At 43.9% G+C, this 22808-nt stretch overlaps 1 long non-coding RNA gene across 5 annotated transcripts; it reads right to left on the bottom strand.

The window, feature by feature from the left end:
• Positions 1–465: 465 nt before the first annotated feature.
• Positions 466–20900, bottom strand: LOC105354024. 5 transcript variants are annotated; one of them, XR_002873232.1, is made up of 7 exons: positions 20782–20900; positions 20187–20419; positions 19917–20093; positions 19660–19699; positions 19475–19556; positions 864–1211; positions 466–796 (listed from the first exon to the last, which is right to left on the bottom strand). It is a non-coding gene; the product is annotated as an uncharacterized LOC105354024 (long non-coding RNA). The 5 variants fall into 5 exon arrangements; XR_002873231.1 differs by having other exon boundaries at positions 19660–20093; XR_002873229.1 differs by having other exon boundaries at positions 19475–19699.
• Positions 20901–22808: the final 1908 nt, after the last annotated feature.

Here is a 22808-nt window from a genome sequence, read left to right as displayed (position 1 = left end):
CCAAACGGCTCACTGCCTTGTGTTTTGGCGGAAGTTGTTAGCGGGGATGCTAAAATCAATTCAGGTGAGATCATAGATGTGGGTGCCTTGGTTCCCCTGAAGGAGGGCTCGGCTAGGATGACGGCACAGTGCAACATGTGTCTGCTGATACTGTGTGAGAACACGTGTGCCGTCATTGCTGAGAATGGACGCTGGGCTATTACAGACTCCCATTGTCGCAGTCCTGAAGGGTTGGTGGGGTTCCTGACGGAACAAGTGTAGTTTTGTTTTTTGACTCTGTGGGTGAAGTTCATAACTACCTGCAGAGGTCAGTCGAGGGCATTGTGTTGACTCAGTTTGAAATAGTTGGTGTAGTTATCTTTTCTGCTTCAGAAGGGTTTGACCCTTTCTTAGGAAGTCCTACAGAGAGAAACTCTCTGAACCTCTGCACAGAGAGCCTCTTCAAAATGGCGGCTTTTCTGTTGATTTTATCGACAATTGAATCTTTTGGTCAGCTATGGATAATAAATTGACGTCAGCATCTGACAAATGGGAACAAGTAGCCTTTTTGATCTTGGAGTAACTGAGATTTTTTGCTAACCACGCCCACATTCCCTATATATCCGTATCCAATGTTAAGAGGATCCACTCAGATGGGACATGGAGTGAACCCACACACAAAGGAAAATATGGGACTTCCCTCAATGTGTCGTTCTGGACCAAACAGTCTCCTCCACTCAGCCACGGACGCATGCAGAAGATCCTCCAATGTGGGCGTGGTCCATGTGAAAGGAGCCAAACACGTTTCCATGAAGTCCTGTGAAGAAATGAGAAAAAGGATGAAGGGATCCATGCAGTCGTCCAAGCGAAGAAGGTTTTCTTACCTCCAGAGAGCTCACAAAAACAGCTCCAGTCAAATGGGCTTGCTGGAAGATCTTGGAGATGTTCGGCTCGGAAACTCTCCAAACTGCACCAAAAGGAGAAGCTAAGCAAGGACACCGTCATACCGGACCTATACAGGCCATCGGCCGGTGCCCCCACAAAACCTCCCCACCAGGTATGAAGTCCACACACAGAAAATCTCTTCTTTACATCTATTTTTTTTTTAATATTTCTTTTTCTTCATGTCTCCAGTTTTCAAGGATGGATGGTGTCATCCTTGCAGCCATGGATGGAGAAGAAGCCGCAATGCGGGGGCAAACTCAGGCATTTTCCCAGGAATTCTTGGCAGTCTGTGAAGAAGAGGAGAAAAAGGATGAAGCTGACAGATGCAGGGATCCATGCTCTCAGTTAAGTCCAGACGGTTTTCTTTTTTACCTCTAGACAGGTCCTGGCTAATTTGCAATGTCCTAAAAGAAAAAAACAGTGTGGAGTGGATTGTGGGGGAAGAGGTCAAATGGTCACATATCGGGGGACGCCATTTAAGAGGGAACAAAGCTAATGGTGGAATTTGGAAAAGTAAATAAGTAAAACAAGTTCAACTAAAGCTACAAGTAGCATTTAGCGGGCCCGAGCACGTGTGACCGCCTGACACGGGCGACCGCCCCGCGAGAAACACCCTGCTTAAGCTTTTTCATGTCGTACTTCCTTCTGCATTCTGGAGCTGTGAGCTACTGTTAACATGACAGGAGCCAGTAGGTGGGGGGTGGGGGGCTGTAATCTGTTGGCTTTAAGGACAGAGACTTTTGCATATAGCATGAAAAAAAATTCTTCAACCGAAGCTTCGTTCAGATCTGCTCATTTTCTCATCAAGAAGAAGGCATTTTCAGATTAAGCAATTGTCAATCAAGCAATGATTGTAATTACTAACACCGTACCTAAGGATGAAAAAATGGAGGTGATCTAATTTCCACTACAATGTCTAGACCAGTGTCGGCTATGTTTGATAACTTGGCCAATTAGCTGGACCGGGATATTCCAAAGTGCTGGTGGTTTTGCATCGAGTGTGATGAGTCTGTGGAAAGCAGCAGTACAGCGCAGCTGTTGTTTTTTTTTAACATCAAGAAAGAACTCTTGACACAACTGCCCTTACAGACAACTACAAGAGGAGTTGAAATGTATAACACGGTGAAGGAGTTTTGTGCAGAAATAGGTACAATTAGAAAAGCTAGTAGCAGTGACTGCAGACGGGGCTTCTGCTATTATCAATAGACAAACAGGTTTCATCACTCACTGTAAAGCTGACCCAGACTTCCCAAAATGTCTGCATTACCGCTGCGTCATTCACCAGTAGGCTTATGTGCAGAAGTGATTGGCTCTGTACATAGAATGACTCCTGCTGTGAAAACCATAAACAACCTCAGCTGCAAAGCCAAACAGAACAGGATTTTCAAAGTGCTATTGGAGGAGATGTCTGCTGAATATGGTGAATATGAATTTGGTGAATATGAACTTGCATTTTTGACTGATATTACTGGAAAACTAAACCACTTGAGCTGCGAGCTGCAAGGCAATGACAAAACTATATATTTTTTATGAAACAGCCTGCCCGAGCCAGTGTTTATTGTGGGGATCTTTTCTGCCAGGGCTTGCCGGCTTGGTCGGTGGTTGTAGCTGCAGTTGTCGCCCTTGCTGGGACAGCTGGGGTTTAACTTTGCAGCCTCCCGGCTGTGAAGTGGACCCCGTTACTGTCCCAGTCTGGGTGGGTGCTGTGGCGATATTCCTACAGCCAAGCTGGCTCCTGGAATGAAGAGATTCCCAAAAACCGTTTCCTAACTGCAGAGCCAAGTATATGTTTACATGTTTAGGTCAATAATGTGATGAACAGCTTCATGTTGTCTTGTGATGTAAGTTTTTAACCTAAGTAAGCCTAAACATGCCACCCTGTTACTAATCCAGTTGATATGGTTCTTCATTTGTGTCTAAGTGATATAAAAACATTGTTTTTATATTTAAAGCTCTAAGCAACAAAACAGTTGTCTATACAAAAGACCTTTTTACAATTGTGCACTTTTAGCAGGACTCTGAGTACATGTGACCAATGTATGGTCGATGTTCACAGACTTTGTTTAAAACTGAAGGTGACAGAGACTTTGGAGAAGTGGCTACATTGTTCTGAACTTCTTTGTTTCACCCACAGAAAAGTTAAATTGCTGATTTGTTTTAACAAGCTGCTGAAAAAATTATCTTTTTAAAATTGCAATTTCTAATTTGGGTTTTACATTTTGTGTTCCATTTTTTGTGATTTTATTAGAAAGATTTGTTATTTCTTTGGTGTTTAAAGGTGGTACATATTGTATATACACAATCATCTTAGAGACATTTGCTATATGTTGTGTTTGTTGTCGTTGTAGTTTAATTTCTTTGGAGGAATAGAAAGGAAAAGAAGTTGCAGCATTGATTAAAAAAGCATAAAAGAGACATTTACTGTCTGACGTTACAGCTGTAGGAGTGTACTGAGGCTGGGTTTTGTTTTGGAGCACATTCATATGTGTCGTTTGTAAAAAAATAAAAGATAAAATATAAAGTTAATTGTATTTTGGATGAATAAAAAAGCAATGATTAGTGCTAAAGATGTATAAAAGCCAAACAAAACAAAGGAAAAGGCTGTCTTTCAGTGTTGAACTAGGCTTTCTAACTGTTGACATTCTTGTCTGCCACTCCTGGCTAATTTACATGTGAGCACACAGCCGTTGGGGGGGGGGACTCCACTCCTGCAGCAGGGGAGACTGAGGAAAGGCTGGAGGATGTAAGATTTAAAAAAATCATAGAGTTGACCAGTTCATTTTATATATGTATATATTTTTTATTTTGGTGCTGATAACCTAAACAGAAGCTATGATAAAAATATTTGTTTGAGTCAAAATGTCCAAAAAGTTGCTTTCAGCACAATAGGGTGATTAAGGTGGTTAAATGTTTCTCGCACGTATAGTGCTGCTTTTCAAACGTGGAGCTTTGTTAGACACATCTAATTCTGAAATCTCAGCTTCCTGAGACAAACGGCTGACTGATATGACGCTTTTTTCTATGACCGCATCACAATCGACCACTTTATCATATCCATTGAATTTTAGTGAGATTGGACAAGGAATGTGCACGTGAGAGCAACTTTTGTGTGCATGGCGAGATGCCCAACTTTGCCGCTATGTCACAACCACACCCCCGCATTGAAAGATATGTTTTTTATCAGAGTAAACTTCAATGGTTTTTCAACAGGTGGACGTCATTTTGAGGTGTGTCGGCTCATCCTACTTGGAGCAGTGATGCTCCAAGTCAAACATGTCATTTCCTGTTGCCAACAGGTGGCGTTACATCTGTTCCGAATTCTTCCACTGCTGATGTGTTTAAGTCAGACTATAATCATGCACATCAATTTTGGATCAGATTGGATTATGCATGGATGAGTAATGGCCATTTGTCTTTTCATGGCATGTTTTCGAAACGACCTCCAATTTTGACGTGCCGCCACGGTCACAAACAACCATAAAAGCTTAAAAAGCTACGCAATTTCACATTGGACATGGGTTTAGTTTACAAAACACAAGTTTGGAGTCATTATTCACAAATCTCTAGGAGGAGTTCGTTCTAGAACGAGGCCTGCGAATGACCAAAATCCACCAAAAATGACATATTGACATCAATATATCAGACTTCCTGTGCGTGTGACAGGTGGGGCCTGAGAGACTTTTTTGTAGGTATCCATCTGATGAACATGCCCTGTTAAAATCAAGCTTGTACATTAAAGAACATGGCGGGGCTCGCAAAAACAAACATTGTAGGTGGCGCTATTGAGCCGTTTTTGTGCACCCATGCGAGTGCTGTATATCTGGAGATATACAAGAGGCATCTCATTCTGAAATCTCAGCCTAATGATACAAACGGCTGATTTTTTATGAATTTCTACTTATCTTTTTTTTTTTTTTTTTTTTTTTAACTTGTCCTGTCCAACAGCTGGGCAGACAGACGAGAGCTGAGGGCCTCTTGTGTTGGACATATTTTGCTTTAACAAGAGGGGTTATTAATCTTCTGACAAACCAAAGGTATGTCTGAATAAACCCCTTTTGAAATTGAGGCCAAACTTTATTAATTTCAATCATGTCTGAAAATCTTTGGTGTTGGACCGGACGGAAAAGGAAAGAGGGGAAGAAGAGAGAGGGACGCTAGAGAGAGGGGGGGGTAGGGGGTGATAATAGGAGGGGAAGGGGGATAAGACCATGAAGCAGCATAAAGCAACAAGTTTACTGGTTGTTAATCATTATGGTAAGGTTCAAATGCAGTACAAAAAGGGCGGGGCCCGTCCACACACACACTCAAATGTTATAAACACACCTGCTAATGGCAAAAATGTCCACCTGTCGACATGTACACAAAACAGATAGTGTTCACACGCATACTTATGCCTGATAACCAACTAGTGTGAAATATTTCAGTCATTCAGTCATGCAAGCTATTAGTGCAAAGGTGAGCTAACACCAGTGCTCAGGTGAGGTTTTATGTTCTTCTAAAATGGATGGTGGAACGTGAAAAGAAGGAGGGAGAGTGCCCAGCCATCCCCACCCCAAGACCCCCACCGCAGCAGCAGCGGCAGCCGGAATCCCCCCAACGCCACACGGGAACCGGCAGGGAACAACCGCCGCCCGGGCGACCAAGCCCGCCACCCAGGCCAGGGCCAGCAGGGCCGCCGCAAGGCCCCGAGAGCCAGAGGCCAGGGAAGCACGGAGGGAAAGAGAGCGCCGCCCCAGCCCAACCAGGAGAGCAGCCCCCCCGCCGCGCCGGGAGAACCCAACGCAGAGCCCCACCGGAGAAGGACGCCCACAGCCCCAAACGAGCACCCCACCACCACCCAGGAGTTCCGGGCATCCCCCCGCCCCAACCCCAGGTACGAGCCAGGACCCCCCAAGGGAGACCCGCTCCGCACTCCAGGCAGCCATCCGCCCGGCCCACGGTTGGTCCAGGGAGGAGCGAGGCAGGGGGCCCGCCGCCCCCGCCCAGGAGGGGGGAACCCCGGGGAAAAAAAGAGGGCCCACAAGGGGTGTTATAAATATCGCCCGACCAGGCTCTGCCACAGTTGGAAATTTGGCGGGGCCCAGCACTCAGGAGCAAGGACCAGAACCCACCCCCCAGGGACCAGACACCCCCGGCTCAGATGTAATGTGAACTCCCCCACCGCGCGGAGAGAGCACCGCCGGGCCCAGGAAGCCGGCACCCCGGGGACACGGCCGCCGTTGCAAAGGGGGGCCCGCACCCCCCACCAGGGAAGAGGCAGGGGACAGATGGACCCAGGTCCCACCTTCCTTGCAAATTGTGTGTGCGTGTATGTGTGTTTGAGATGGTGTGTGTGTGCATGTGTGTGTGTTTATGTTGGGATGTATATATTGAGGGGGGAGGGGTGTGTGTACTAAGGGGGGTGCAGTTAAAATTGGCGGGTAGGGCACTAAGGGGACATCTCCTGATTACTCACAGTGACGTCCCCTCACCCTCCCCACCAAGGGGCCCTAAATGTCTAAGGTGCAAATAAAACCGAAAGAGGGGGGGCCCACTCCATACGGCAACCATAGGAGGGGGGCCACTGCCTAGTAAACCCCCCCCCCAAGCCTCATCGCAGGCTAAGCCCCCCACCCCCTCACCCTATTATGAGGTTATATGAGGAAGGGGGTAAGTTGGGGACAGCTGATAGACTGTCCCCCGGTGGTCAAACAGCTGTCCCCCCCCCCCAGCAACTACTTATCTGACTGCAACGCAATCAACCACTTCCTGTTTGGCAGTGGCTTGCGCAAGCACCATCAGGTTTACATCCATGAAACTTTAAACGATGAGAGAAAACCCTTATGAGTATCTCCTGTTGTAATTTTATGAACGTCGGACAAAGCACAGAGAAAAGATAGGTCAGAATGTGATATAAAATGTATTTGTCAATATCTAGGTGGCGCTATAGAGCTCGTCCAAGATTGTCATATCCATTGGTTCAGAATAAAAGCCTCATTATGTCCATCGAATTTCAGTGAGATCAGACAAGGAATGTGCACGTGAGAGCAACATTTGTGTGCATGGCGAGACGCCCAACTTTGCCGCTCTGTCACGACCACACCCCCGCATTGAAAGTTATGTTTTTTTATCAGATTAAACTTTAATGGCTTTTCAACAGGTGGGCATCATTTTGAGGTGTGTCGGCTCATCCTACTTGGAGCAGTGATGCTCAAGTAAAACATGTCATTTCCTGTTGCCAGCAGGTGGCGCTACACCTGTACCGGATTCTTTTACTGCAGACGTGTTCAGAGTCGGACTAAAATCATGCACATCAATTTCGGATCAAATTGGATTATGCATTGCTGAGTAATGGCCATTTTTCTTTTCATGGCATGTTTTCGAAATGACCTCGAATTTCGATGCGCTGCCAAGGTCACAAACATCCGTAAAAACTTAAGAGCTTTGCAAATTAACATCGGACATGTGTTTAATGTACAAAACCAAAGTTTGGAGTCATTACTCCAAAATCACGAGGAGGAGTTGGTTCTGGAACGAGGCCTGCAACTGAAGGTTGCATCTGGAGATCAAAAAAGTCTTGGAGGGTGTCTTGGAGGGTGTTGAATGACATTCTCAGCCGCAGAACAAAAACTACAGTCATCCCCGATGCCTTAGAACAATGTCCATCAAACAATCTCAGTTTACCTGATATTTTTAACAATTCTTTCTGTTCAGTTTGGAAAAGTCTTTCTCAAAACATTTGTCCACCAGGTGGTGCCAATTACAATGTTTATCTTCAGGGAAGAACAAATTCATTCTTTTTAAAACCCACCTGTAAAACAGAAGTGGTGAATATTATAAACAAGCTGAGATCATCCTACACAGTTGGTGCTGATAACATAAGTAGTAATATCATTAAAGCCATAGTAAATGAAATTGCAGAACCTCTCACCTATACCATTAATCTTTCACTAACACATGGCAAAGTTCCAAAAATGACAAAAATAGCTCAAATAATACCCATATATAAGTCTGGGGACAAAAATGATATTAAAAATTACAGACCCATATCAATACTGCCAATTCTTTCCAAAGTTTTTGAGCGAGTTGTGTACTCAAGATTATCCGACTATTTTGTAAAACACAATATACTAGTGCCTCAACAATATGGCTTTAGGAAAAACAGCACCACAGGTATGGCTATCTTAGATCTAGTAGAAAAAATCAATGACGCCTTTGAAAGAGGTGAATATGGTATTGGGATTTTTCTGGATCTTTCTAAGGCATTTGACACTATAGATCATGAAATATTATTCAGCAAATTAAGGCATTACGGGGTCAGGGGATTAGCGCTCCAATGGTTAAGGAGTTATATCTGTGGAAGAGAGCAACATGTAAATTGATGAACTAAAATCACAGAAACTCAACATTCAAACGGGTGTGCCACAAGGGTCCATATTGGGACCACTTCTCTTCATAATTTATATAAATGATTTTGTTTACTGTTCCGGCGCCATCCACAAAATACTTTTTGCAGACGATACTAGTTTATTTCTGGCACATAGAAATATAGACCAATTAGAAAAACTCTTAAATGAACAACTAATAAAAGTAGATACTTGGTTCAAATGCAATAAATTGTCATTAAACACTAGCAAAACCTTTTTTATCGTATTCCACACATCCAGACACAAATCCACCTACAGGAAGTTAAACATAAATATAGATAGACGACCTCTACAACAGGTGGACTCAATAAAATTTCTTGGAATCCATATAGATCAATTTATAAATTTTAAAAAACACATAGATGAACTTGTAAAAAAATTATCCAAATTTGTTGGTTTGTTCTATAAGATTCGACACATGCTCCCATCAGATGCATTGCTAACATTGTACAGATCCCTGTTTGAGCCTCACCTGAATTACTGTAACATCATACGGAATAACACATACTCTACCATGACTCTACCGCAAAACTCCTGATTACACAAAAAAAAGCAATAAGAGCAATAACCTGGTCCACGCCAAATTCTCCTACAGATCCACTCTTTCACAGATACAGCCTCCTTAAGTTACCGGAACTTAACACGTATCATAACGCATGCACAATGTACAGTGTTGTTAATAAACTAAAAAGTGGTTTGTGTGACCTCATACCACTTTCCTCGCCCTCTTATTACCATGACACCAGGGGAAAGCATATGCTAAAAGGCAAAAACAGAAAGTTGCAATGTACAAGCTTCTCTGTCTGTACTAGAGGTCCACAAACTTGGAACACATTAGACAATGACATTAAACAGTCTGCTACAATATACATGTTTAAAAGGGAACTGAAATTACTATTATTGTCATCATACTGTACAAATGCTGCTCCGACTGAAACCACCTATTAATGTTTTGTGATTTCTCTCTGTTTGTTGACACTTATATGGCAACACGCCAGAGTTTATGTTGTTCAAATCCATTGTCCCTATTGTATAACACTTTCCACTATATTACCATTATTTTCTCATATTATTATTGTATTTTATTTTTTTAATTATTTTCTTTTTCTTTTATTTTCTTTTTTTTTTCTTATGCCACTCATCTTCTGTACTTTTATGCTGGTTTCAATGCAGGACCCCTAATAATAAGCAGCTGCTTCAGGGATGTCCATTTTTTCCGCATTTTGTATTATGAGGGGATTTGTTGCTTTTGACACATTGTGGAAAAAAAAAATAAACTAAACTAAATATGAACATGGTGAATCTGAACTTGCATTCTTGACTGATATTACTGGAAAACTAAACCACTTGATCTGCGAGCTGCAAGACAATGGCAAAACTACATATATTTTTTTTGACCAGCCTGCCTGAGCCAGTGTTTTTCTTGTGGGGATCTTTTCTGCCAGGGCTTACCGGCTTGGTCGGTGGTTGTTGCTGCAGTTGTCTTCCTTGCTGGGACAGCTGGAGTTAAACACAGCAGCTCACGGCTCTGAAGTGGACCCCGTTGCTGTCCCAGTCTGGATGGGAACTGTGGCTATGTTCCAATGGCCAGGCTGGCTCCTGGTATGAAGAGATTCCCAAATACCATTTCCTTTTTTTTTTTTTTTTTTTTTTTTTTTTAAACTTGTCCTGTCCAACAGCTAGGCAAACAGATGAGAGCTGAGGGCCTCTTGTGTTGGACATATTTTATTTTAACAAGAGGGGTTATTCATCTTCAGACAAACCAAAGGTATGTCTGAATAAACCCCTTTTGTAATTGAGGCCAAACTTTATTAATTTCAATCATGTTTGAAAATCTTTGGTGTTGGACCGGACGGAAAAGGAAAGAGGGGAAGAAGAGAGAGGGACGTTAGAGAGAGGGGGGGGTAGGAGGGTGATAATAGGAGGGGAAGGGGGGTTAGACCATGAAGCAGCATAGAGCAGACAGGTTTACTGGTTGTTTATTGTTACGGTACGGTTCAAATGTAGTACAAAAAGGGCGGGGCCTGTTCACACACACTCAAATATTATCAACACACCTGCTAGCCGCAAAAATGTCCACATGTCAACATGCACACAAAACAGATAGTGTTCACGAACGCATACCTATGCCTTTAAACCAACTAGTGTGAAATCTTTCATTCATTCAATCATGCAAACTATTAGTGCAAAGGTGAGCTAACACCTGTGCTCAGGTGAGTGTTTATGTTCTTCTAAAATGGATGGTGGAGTGTGAAAAGAAGGAGGAGGAGCGCCCAGCCACCCCCACACCCATACCCCCGCCGCAGCAGCAGCGGCAGCCGGAGCCCCCCCAACGCCACACGGGAACAGGCAGGGAACAACCGCCCCCCGGGCGACCAAGACCGCCACCCAGGCCAGGGCCAGCAGGACCGCCGCGAGGCCCCCAGAGCCAGAGAGCAGGGAGGCGCAGAGGGAAAGAGAGCGCCGCCCCAGCCCAGCCAGGAAAGCAGCCCCCCGCCGCGCCGGAAGAGCCCAACGCAGGGCCCCACCGGAGAGGGACGCCCACAGCCCCAGACGAGCACCCCACCACCACCCAGGAGTTCCGGGCATCCCCCCGCCCCGACCCCAGGTACGAGCCAGGACCCCCCAAGGGAGACCCGCTCCGCACTCCAGGCAGCCACCCACCCGGCCCACGGTTGGTCCAGGTAGGAGCAAGGCAGGGGCCCGCCGCCCCCGCCCAGGAGGGGGGAACCCCGGGGAAAAAAGGGCGGCCCACAAGGGATGTTATAAATATGGCCCGACCAGGCTCGGCCATGTTGGAAGTTTGGCGGGGCCCAGCGCCCGGGGGCAAGGACCAGGACCCACCCCCCAGGGACACGAACACCCCCGGCTCAGGTGTAATATGAACCCCCCCACCGTGCGGAGAGAGCACCGCCGGGCCCAGGGAGCCGGCACCCAAGGGACACGGCCGCCATCGCCAAGGGGCCCGCACCCCCCACCAGGGAAGGGGTAGGGGACAGATGGACCCAGGTCCCACCTTCCTTGTAAAATGTGTGTGCGTGTATGGGTGTTTGAGAGGGTGTTTGTGTGCATGTGTGTGTGTTTATGTTTGAATGTATATATTGAAGGGGGAGGGGTGTGTGTACTAAGGGGGGTGCAGTTAAAATTGGCGAGTAGGGCACTAAGGGGACATCTCCTGATTACTCACAGTGATGTCCCCTCACCCTCCACACCAAGGGGCCCTAAATGTCTAAGGTGCGGTTAAAATTGGCGGGTAGGGTGCCAGGAGGACATCTGCTGCTTGCTTGCAGTGATGTCCAAGCACCCCCCCTACCAAGGACCCTACATGTCTAAGGTGCAAATAAAACCGAAAGAGGGGGGGCCCACTCCATACGGCAACCATAGGAGGGGGGCCACTCCCAAGTAGCCCCCCCCCAAGGCGCATCGCAGGCTAGACCCCCCACCCCCTCACCCTAATATGAGGTTATATAAGGAAGGGGGTAAGTTGGGGACAGCTGGTAGACTGTCCCCCGGTGGTCAAACAGCCGTCCCCCAGCCCACCCCCAGCAAAGGGGCCAGGGCCACCCAGCCCAGGGGCCCACCCCCGGAGGCGCCGACACCCCAGGCCCGGCACCACCCACCCCACACAGAGAGAGAGGAGCCAGAAAGCATCGCCCCCCCCCCCCGGAGCAAGCCCAGGCCCCCACCCCCAGACGCCGGCCCTAGAAGAGCTCTGGTCAGGCCTCGACGGGACCGAGGAGGCCAACCGGCCGAGGCAACCACTGATTGCCTCAGCGGAGACCCCGACCCGCTAGCCCCCCCGACCCGTACTAATAATGGGCCCCCCCCTCCCCCCCAGAACGCCCCCCCACAGGACAGGGCCGACAAGCCCCCCACCCCACCCCAGACCCCGCAGCCGAAGCGGGTGACACCCAGAGCGACCGGGGGCCCCGAGAGGGTTGTCCCGTCCCGTCCCAGAGCCAGGGAAGGGCCGATCCCAGCCCCAAATACCATTTCCTAACCGCAGAGCCAAGGATGTGTTTACATGTTTAGGTCAAAAATGTGATGAACAGCTTCATGTTGTCTATTGATGTAAGATTAAACCTAAACATGCCACCCTGTTACTAATCCAGTTGAAATGATTCTCCATCTGTGTCTAGGTGATAGAAAAGCATTTGTTTTATATTTAGAGCTCTAAGCAAACAAACAGTTGTCTATTTACAAGAGCTTTTACAAATGTGCCCTTTTAGCAGGTCTTTGAGTTCATGTGACCAATGTATGGTGGATTTTCACAGACCTTGTTTAAAATTGAAGGTGACAGAGACTTAGAGAAATGGCTTCATTGTTCTGGAGTTCTTTGTTTCATCCACAGAAGAGTAGAATTGGTGATTGATTTTGAAAAGCTGCCGAAAAAAGTATCTTTTTCAAATTGCAATTTCAAACTTGGGTTTTACATTTGGTGTTCCATTTTTTGTGCTTTAATTGGGAAGTATTTATTTGTTTGGTCTTTTTAAGGTTCTGTAAATATACACATAATTTTTAGAGACATTTGTTATCAGTTGTATTTGTTGATTTGTAGTTTAATTTCATTGGATGTCTAGAAAGGAAAAGAAGTTCAAACATTGATTATAAAATAGGATATAAGAGATAAAAAAAAGAAAAAGGAAAAAGATAAAATATTGATTTAATTGCATTTTGAATGAATAAAAAACAATGATCAATAGAATCAGAATCAGAAATCAGAAAAAGTTTTATTGCCAGGTTCAGTAGAGCGCACTTTACAAAACGAGGAATTTGACTTGGTGTATAGTGCAATTAAGAATAAGTTAAAAATTAAGTTAACAACAACAACACACTATATACAGTAGAGTAAGGTGAAGTAAAGTGGGAGCACAGATGGGCTGGGATGGTGGGGCCTGTAAGTGGCACAGACAGTCCTTTGGTGGGGGGGGGGGGGGGGGGGGTCACCTGGGGGAGTTGGGGTACTGTTCAGCAGGCTGACTGCAGTGGAGAAGAAGCTGTTCTTGTGGTGCGAGGTCCTGATGGACCGGAGCCTCTTGCCAGAAGGGAAGGGCCGAAAGAGATTATGTCCTGGATGAGAGGGGTTGGCTACAATCCTGGCTGCCCGCCTCCAGGTCCTGGAGATATGCAGCTCCTGGAGAGACGGGAGGTGGCAGCCGATCACCGCGTTGCAGCTTGGCCTTGTCTCTGGCCGTGGCCGCAGCGAACCAGACTGTGATGGAGGACGTGAGGGTGGATTCGATGATGGCAGTGTAGAAGTCTACCAGCATCTTTTCAGGGAGGTGAAACTTCTTCAGCTGCCTCAGGAAGTACATCCTCTGCTGGACCTTCTTAGTGATGGAGCTGATGTTCTGCTCCCACTTGAGGTCCTGGCTGATGATGGTTCCCAGGAAGCAGAAGGACTCCACAGAGGTCACCGGGGAGTCACAGAGGATGACAGGGGGGAGGGGGGCTGGGGCCTTCCTCAAGTCCACTGTCATCTCCACTGTCTTCAGAGCATTAAGCTCCAGGTTGTTAGCGCTGCACTATGACACCAGCCTGGCTATCTCACTCCTGTAGGCCGACTCATCTCCGTCAGAGATGAGGCCGATGAGTGTGGTGTCGTCAGCAAACTTCAGGAGTTTGACAGACGGGTGACCAGCTGTGCAGCTGTTTGTGTACAGGGAGAGTAACAGGGGTGAAAGGACACAGCCCTGGGGGGATCCGGTGCTTGTGGTCCGAGTATCTGAGACAAGCTTCCCCAGCCTCACATACTGCTGTCTGTCCGTCAGGAAGTCTGTGATCCACCTGCAGGTGGAGTCAGGCACATTCATCTGGGAGAGTTTTTAATACTAAAGATGTATGAAAGACATACCGAAAAAATGTCTTTCAGTGTTTAACTGGCTGTCTTTGGATTATGCATGGCTGAGTAATGGTCATTCTTACTCCTCATCTCTCTGTTCACTGCTTGCTAATTTACATAGGAGCAGGGGTCCCAGCAGGAGGGGGCAGGGTTGTAACACGACTCCTTCAGCAGGGCCAGGCTGAGAGAGGCTTTGACATGCAAGATGTTAGAAAATCTTAGGAATGACCGGTTAATTTTATATCTATGAAGATATTCAGGGACCTATGGGACATGTTCAGCTATAGGTCTGTGAAAATTGGTGTCGATTGTTGAAACATAAGTTACCATAAAAAATGTTTGTTTGGAGTCTAGACAGATTCAACACAGGTTTTGGGATGAAAAAGGATTTTTTAAAAATCATCTGTTACACTTTTAAGTCTGAAAAAAATATGGAAAGCAGCAAACACAGATCCCTACCATTTTTAATTTTTTTGTGTTGATATTTGAAGGATAAGTTATGCAAAATAATAGGTGTTTGTAGTTTTGCCTAAAAAGACGTTTTGACCTTTTTGGATGTAAGGTTGTCTCAAAGTTCACCTGTAACTTCAATCATTCTGAATTTTTTTAGGAAGCAGTAGCACATAAATGCCTATGAAAGTTGAATTCTTGGTGCTGACTACCTAAACAGAAGTTATTATAATAATAGTTGTTTAGTCCAAAATTTCATTAAAAAAATCAAGTGATGAAGTTTCTCGTAGACCCTATAGTGTTACATATCAAAGCTAGAGCTTATTAAAGGTATCTAATTCTGAAATCTCAGCTTCCTGAGACAAACGGCTGATTTATAATAAATTTCTATTATTTGGGTGCACATAATCGACCACTTCCTGTTACGCAGGCACTGTCAGATGTACAGCCATGAAACTTTAGATTATGAGAGAGGACCCTTCTGAGTATCTCCAGTTTTAATTTCATGCACATTGGACAAAGCATAGAGAAAATACAGGGCAGAATGCGACAAAAACTGTGTTTTTCAATAACTAGGTGGCGCTATAGAGCTCGTCCAAGATTGTCATATCCATGGGTTCAGAATGGAAGCTTCATCATATCCATTGAATTTCAGTGAGATTGGACAAGGAATGTGCACGTGAGAGCAACTTTTGTGTGCATGGCGAGACGCCCAACTTTGCCGCTCTGTCACGACCACACCCCTGCGTTGAAAGTTATGTTTTTTTGTCGGAGTAAACTTCAATGGCTTTTCAACAGGTGGACGTCATTTTCAGGTGTGTCGGCTCATCCTACTTGGAGCAGTGCTGCTCCAAGTCAAACATGTCATTCCCTTTTGCCAGCAGGTGGCGCTACACTTTTTCCAGATTCTTTCACTGCAGATGTGTTCAGAGTCAGACTACAATCATGCACATCAATTTTGGATCAGATTGGATTATGCATGGCTGAGTAATGGCCATTTTTCTTTTCATGGCGTGTTTTCGAAATGACCTCCAAGTTCGACGCGCCGCCAAGGTCACAAACATCCGTAAAAACGTAAAAGCTTTGCAATTTAACATTGGACATGGGTCTAGTTTACAAAACCAAAGTTTGGAGTCATTATTCATAAATCTCTAGGAGTCCGTTCTAGAAGGAGGCCTACAAATGTCCAAAATAGAGCAAAAATGTCATATTGACATCAATATAGCAGACTTCCTGTGCGACTATCGAGCCGTTTTTGTGCGCCCATGCCAATCTCCTATAAAATACGAAATTTTTGGCGACTCCTGATGTGTGTGCCAAATTTGGTGAGTTTTGGGGTATGTTAAAGGCCTCAAAAAGGCGACTCTTCCGTCGGAATAAAAAGAATAATCCTTACAGATACAATAGGGTCCTTGCACTCCGTGCTCGGGCCCTAATAAGGCTGGTGTGAAAAGAACATTTCTGTTCTTTTTCCACTTTCTTCTCTACTAGGTGCTGTTGTTAATGTATCAACAGCAAAGAAAATACAGCAATCTCCAATTCTTTGAAACGGAGGTGGAAGTAAGCTGCTTATTCTGTCCTCCTTTGAATAAAGACACACTCAGATGAAAATGGGTTTTTTTAAGTTCTTGCGCCATTTTTCTGATAATGGAGGACACCGAAAGAAAATGAAGCTCAAAATGACAATCGTCAGTATTTCTTTATTTAAATGGTTGTGAATCAGGAGCAGAAAAGAAAAACACCTTTTAACCAAGTTCTATAAAGTGACGGGTTTTTGATTTAGGCCATTCAAAATGGCACGATTCCAATTAAATGACCACCTGGAATGCTCTTGAAATGGATCAGTAGATGATCTGATAGGGTCTTTAAGCTCTACTCAGTTTTTGGTGTCTACTGTGATCTTCTAAACCTAATAAACTGTTGTGCTACAGTTTCATTTGATCCTATTTTTTTCCAGTAAGAGAGAACTGGCCTACCTTTTCGGGACTTTCGTGATGGAGGACGACTCAGTGTTCCTGAGTCACGGACTAGATGCCTACCTGGCACGCAAATGCAAGTCACTCCTCCTATGACTATAGTCAGGTATTGGTTCAAAATGGTACATCTTTCTTTTTAATATTCCTGTAGAACAGAGCAGCCTGGTCCAGATGATCCTGCTGTTTGCTGTGGTTCTGGGCTGGATTTTACATCTGTAGGACCAGGGCTGAGCACCTCTGCTGTAGAAGGGCTTTAAAGTCCCCCTCTAATCACCTGTTGATCTATTTTAAAAGCCTTCTCAGTGGTCTTTTCATTATGATCATGGTTTTCTGGGGGGGGTTTTGTTGCCAAAATTTAAAAACCTGCATTTCTTTCTAGGACATAGCTTCAGCAGAGCATCAGTAGTTCATCAGTGTTGTTGGCGCAGGTCAACCCCACCGCACTTCCCCTCCCTGTTGCTGAGAGCAGGGAGCTTGTGAGCTCTTTTTCAAACTGCACCACTTTTCTCTGCCCTTGACTCACAATGGTTTGAATAAAGATGGACAGCAGAGCAATATCGAGCTTCATGTTCTTTATGCTTGTCCTGCATCATGAAAAAAAGCCACAAGAACATGTTAACCACCATGTTTAAGAACGAACCAAGGCATTTCCTACAACTATTGACTGTATGTGAGAACTGGACAGAGTGACCCAGGGCTCCAGACTAATTTTTTTCACTAGGGGCACTGTGGCCCCCAACTGAAAATTTTAGGGGCACAACCAGAAAATTTAGGGGCGCATAACGTAAATCAACATGCTAACCAAATCTATTAATTTCCACTGTATTACTAATAAATACTTTAATAATAAAAAAGAGAAATTACAATGTGCTGTTTCAAATTCAGTGTTACATTTTATTCTGCACTTTTGAAAATGCAACAACAAGGTAAACTGACAGCAACGCCGCTGTCATGACAGTACAAATAGTAAAGAAAACGGATGGAAATGTATGTTGGTGACACCAAATAGGTGCAGCCAAGATGCACAATAAGCGTCTTTGAGATCATCCAGGTGGATGCAACGCTGCGCAGATCACCTGGTGTGAGACATATATTTTTGTTTTGCTCAAACATCACCTGTGAATCATCACAAAAATATCACGAGAAAGGGGTGGGAGCAAGGCCCCAACCTGAGCGAACGCAGCTGGAAATTTAGTACTGAACTGACTGAAAGCTGCCCTGATGACTACAAAAAAATGCATTATGGGACATGTGTCCTGATGGTTTTTGTAGTTGAGTGATCAATTAAAATAATTTAAAACACAAATTTATTAAAAAAAAAAAAAGGCTACATACATTAAAAAACATTTAAATAAATATAAAACATATAGCCCCGTTAGCTGTCACGCATGTAGGTGTGGGACATTTATTCTCTTCAACTGACCCGGTGTAGGTACCATAACCGCTCGGCCTGGAACTACCATTCAGGGTCCCATTTACTGAAGGTAACGTCACACTACGGTAACCCCACTTGGACAAACTACGTAGAGTGGAGATCTGCTCGGGCTCTACAAATTTTCATTTCACATTCCCTTTTGTAAGTTATTTTCCCTCATAAATTGTGTCTGACAATATTCTTTGTAATTTTTATAAAAAGATTTTGCCACAATCCGCTTGTTATTCCAGTTTAAGTTCAGCCAATATGGCTGAAAATGTTGTGCTTCCGGATCCGATCTGCCAATAATAAAGCACTGGGCGCAGGGATTATAAAAACTATAAGGAAAGATGCATTCAATAATAATCATAACAATAATAAAGGCACGTTTAGAAGACAATGTTGCTCTATAACGGAGCTCTGTTTGTTTACAACTGACTTCATAATATTTTCGTCTATAGTAATATCGTACTTTGTCCAGACCAATCACTATCTGACACGTCATCGGACCAACGGACAGACAATCACATAATGTTACGTCAGCATTAGTCTCAGAACCCCGAACGGATGTTCCAGGCCGAACGGTTATGGTACCTACACCGGCTCCTGCTGGAGAACGAAAACAGTTTTTTTACTAACTTTCATATTCCTAACTACTCAGTGTTTTATCAGGGCTTGTTTGGATAAACACAGAGCTGATATCCTGGAGATGGAAGATGGTTTCGGATCAGTGAAAGAGGGCAATTTCCCACGGCAGCAGCACACTACGGCAAACCGGTTGAAAAACCCTGCTCTAAGGAACCACCGGCGCAAGGTCCGGTCACACAGTGACTTCTGCTGCTTTGAACCTATTAATTTTACTTTTAAAGCCTCACTTTATCTGAATTAAGATGAAGTCGTTTTTAGCCAAAATCCAATGTTTTTTAATCAAAATTTCTCTGGAATTTCATTCTGAGAACCTCTGATTTTCAACATCTAAAATCTAATTGTATTTAAGGTAACTCAATCTGAAAGTTGATTTTGAATAACAAATGTCCCTGGGCAACCTGAAGTTGAGGCAGTAGAAAGACAATGAATGGATATCATCCCATCTGGCCGTGGACCAGCAAAGGCTGACTGCATGAAACGTTTGGCAGCTGAACCACAAGCTTCAAGTACAAGAAGGTGGCAACTTGTTATGTCAACAATAGACATAATCTATTCAAAAAGGGAAGAAGAAAAAAAAGAAATCCAACGGTTAATTATTGACTCTGTGTGTGTTGGTTGCAACCCAGATTCATCCTTGTTGCTCATTTGTGTCCATGTGTTTAGTGTTGAAATGTTTTCTAAATCCATAAAAAGTCCCAAGTTCACGACCATATGCAGTCTGAGCACATTCACTCGTGAATGCCTAACAAAAGTATTTGAACAAGTTAACTCAGAGTGACAAACAAAACACTTCATCTCAAATAGGCGCGTTCACCTGCTAATGAAGCAGCCTGGCCCCAACTTCTGCAACACGGGGGCTCTCCTTCACTTCCCAACATCTATGTTGTGCATCTTGTCTGGAAAAATGTGAACATGTTGTGTAGCGTTGGGTTGTACGTTGTGGCAAAAAAAAAATGTGCCTTGAATAGTTCATCAAAAGCACCAAGTGAGGAAGCCGACCTGTAAACGATGGGCAACACTGTCCCACCACTGTCCCACCCTGTGAATACACAAACATGTATTTCAAGTAGAGCAACAGTCAGACATGCTTAGAGAATATTGTCATTTGACCCTTTAACTATTGCCAACATGTCACACAATAATAGCACAAAGTAAAAGAAAATAATGGTAACTGTTGCAAAACTGTAGTTGAAACTGTTATTTTTTTTTAATTTACAGAAAATGAGTAAAGAGTGCCAACTGTGTGTAACTGTTACCAATGGTGTCATCACTTCAGCTCCACTGTCAGGGTTATCAGCTGCCAGGAGGAGATCTACCAACTCACTGCTGGTCTGCAGCTTTCTGACTTTTTGCTTGAATGCAGTCATCTATTTTTCCAGAAACTTGAAACCTGAGATTTCCTCCCCGAACATCCAAACTAAATCTCGTTCCACCTACATTGAAGAGAAAACTTTCAAATTTCACTGATGAATCTTTTAAACTTCTAAATTATAAAACTGTGTTCAATAATAGGGTTATTTATTTACCAAGCCTTTGATGTCTTTAAACGTGGAAAGACCGTCAGAACATTGCTTGACTGCTGTGTGTCAAGGACCATGTTGGACATTTGGTCAAATGTCAGCTTCATCTTCCTCTTGACTACATCTTCATCCGCTGAATGTTTCATCAAGGCCTCAGCACTGTTTGTGGAACTAACTGTGATTCTGGCTGGATGCTGGTCCTCCAAGCTGATCATCATGAGATGCTCCTCCAGATGATTCTTTACAACACAGGACAGATTTTGATAACCAAACATGCAAGCAAATTACATTTAATGAAAATGTATCCCGAAGTTGTTCAACTCTTTCAGAATTGTAGTGTTCCCTCCATGTGATGATGGTCTGTCTCTTGCAGCTGAATAGTTTTAAGTAGCCTGTTCCACTCTCACCATCATAGTGATGGTCCTGATAAGACCGAAAACATCTCATTTGTAGTTCCACATTCACAACTTGAATAAACTTGGTATGCATAGGACGTATTACTTCTTTTTATCCATTTCATTTGTAAAAAGTAACTTTCAAAACCTTTTATGGGTCAAACGTCTTAATAAACATTGACGTCATAATTTCTGGTGTGACTTACATAACCGGTCCCAGAGAAAGGGTCACTGAGACGGGAAAGAAGCTCACAATTCCCCTGGCAGACATTTCTTTCACGTGTCTTGGTGGCGACATCCTGCAATAGAAAAAAAACAAAAATCAAAATTCTTAGTGTACAGTGATCCCTTGATTATCGCGGGGGTTACGTTCCAAATAGAACCCGTGATAAGCAAAATCCGTGAAGTAGAAACCTTTATTTTTTTTACAATTATTATACAATGAAATACACTATTATACATTGAAAAGAAAGAACAAACCATTTAACAGGCTGAATCAATTGTTTTTTTAACAAATAAAAGTACTTTAGAAACGTTTTTTCAACAAATAACTTCTGTAGTGTGCTGTCAAATAATAATTTCAATCATCGATAAGAACAGAAGGCTTTAAATTGCGGAGATTAGCCCCGCCCACCGCGACCCGAGTGGATTAAACGGAAGAAAATTTAAAATGATTATGAAAAAAATAAAAAAGTACAGTGGGACAGATAGTGACTCCGGTCTTCTTTTTCACTGCTCTTCCTACTGAGCCGCTGCATCCTCTGCAGCGTTTTTTCCTTTTGAAGCCCGCGGTGCAGCTGCAGGTGTGTTTGTTCAGGAGAGGAACATAGTGATAGGCAGTTGTTGTCGCTCTTTTTTCTTCTTTGCTAAAGATCCTTATACACCGACATGCCACCATCGATTATGTTGGAGAACTGTAATGAACGGCTCATCAAAGGGTCCCATTCTTGAGCTACTCGCTGAGTGACTTTTTAGCCAATCAGAATGCAGAACACAATGCACAATCCAAATCCGTGAAGTAGCGAAACCGTGAAAAGTAAACCGTGACATAGCAAGGGATCACTGTATACAAATGTCTGAGTTGCATTTGTTAAAGATCAGAATGACATGTTAATCATACACTGAGTCCACTAAGCCATAATGATAGATGACCAATTCTTCTCTGTCATGTCAGCAGCCAGTACGTGAACCGGTTCTCTTCTGGTTTCATGTCAAAGCTTTGCTTCCACATTATATTCGTTTATTATTTGTTCCCCACCAGGTTCTTGGGTGAGAATGGATTCCACCAACTAAAAACACAGATGTAACACCCATCTAGGGCTGCACGATATGAGGAAAACTTGCGATATGCGATATTAGTGATCAATATTGCGATAACGATAAATTTGCGGTAAATAAACAAATAGAAAAATAAACAAAAACATCATTCCCATTTCATTGCAACAGTTTTAAAATTATACTCCAAATGACCCTCATCGACATGGTGGACAAACGTCAGGGTGGCTAACCCTGGTCCTCAAGAGCCTCAACCCTGTCTGTTTTCCAATTCTCCCTAGACTGCTCGATGATGATAACCAAAATCAGGTGTGTTCAGTCAATCAGGATGTGAAATCACTTGAGTCAGCCAATCAACAGCAAGCTGGTTAAGGAGAGCTGGAAAACAGGCAGGGTTGAGGCTCTTCAGGACCAGGGTTAACATAATAGGCCTCCATCTGATTGGTCAACAATGGGAAGGCGTCCATCTGATTGGTCAAAGCATAAAGGGATTTATTTGATTCATTAAATGCTTCAAGCTGCTAGAAGATTGTTTTAACACATTTTGGGTTTGCGATTTATTGCGATATTTGCCGTCTTTTGCGATATGCATATTGCAGAGCTGGATATTGCGATAACGATAAATTTGCGGTATATTGTGCAGGCCTACACCCATCCCATGTAACTAAATGAATATACACACACACACAGTTAAAAGAAATATATATATACAGTGTCGGAGGTGTGGGAAGAAATGAGGATGCCTGATATTAGCCAACTTGTAATTTGTGTTTTCTCAGCAAACGATTGTGGTAATTCTCCTCGTTTCAAGCATCTCAGTTGAAATCTAGCAAGTATGTAGTTGCTCTGTGGCCTGCTGTAGCCTTCAAGTTTCTTAAACACTGGGTTTAAGTTAGTTTAAGTTTGTCATCCTCACTTGCAAAAATAGCTGTTTTGTATATTTCCAAGCCTTTATCTC

The sequence above is a fragment of the Oryzias latipes genome, chromosome 4 (genome assembly GCF_002234675.1).
Source record: "Oryzias latipes chromosome 4, ASM223467v1".
NCBI classification, from domain to species: Eukaryota; Metazoa; Chordata; class Actinopteri; order Beloniformes; family Adrianichthyidae; genus Oryzias; species Oryzias latipes.
This window is presented reverse-complemented; position numbering and strand designations above follow the sequence as displayed.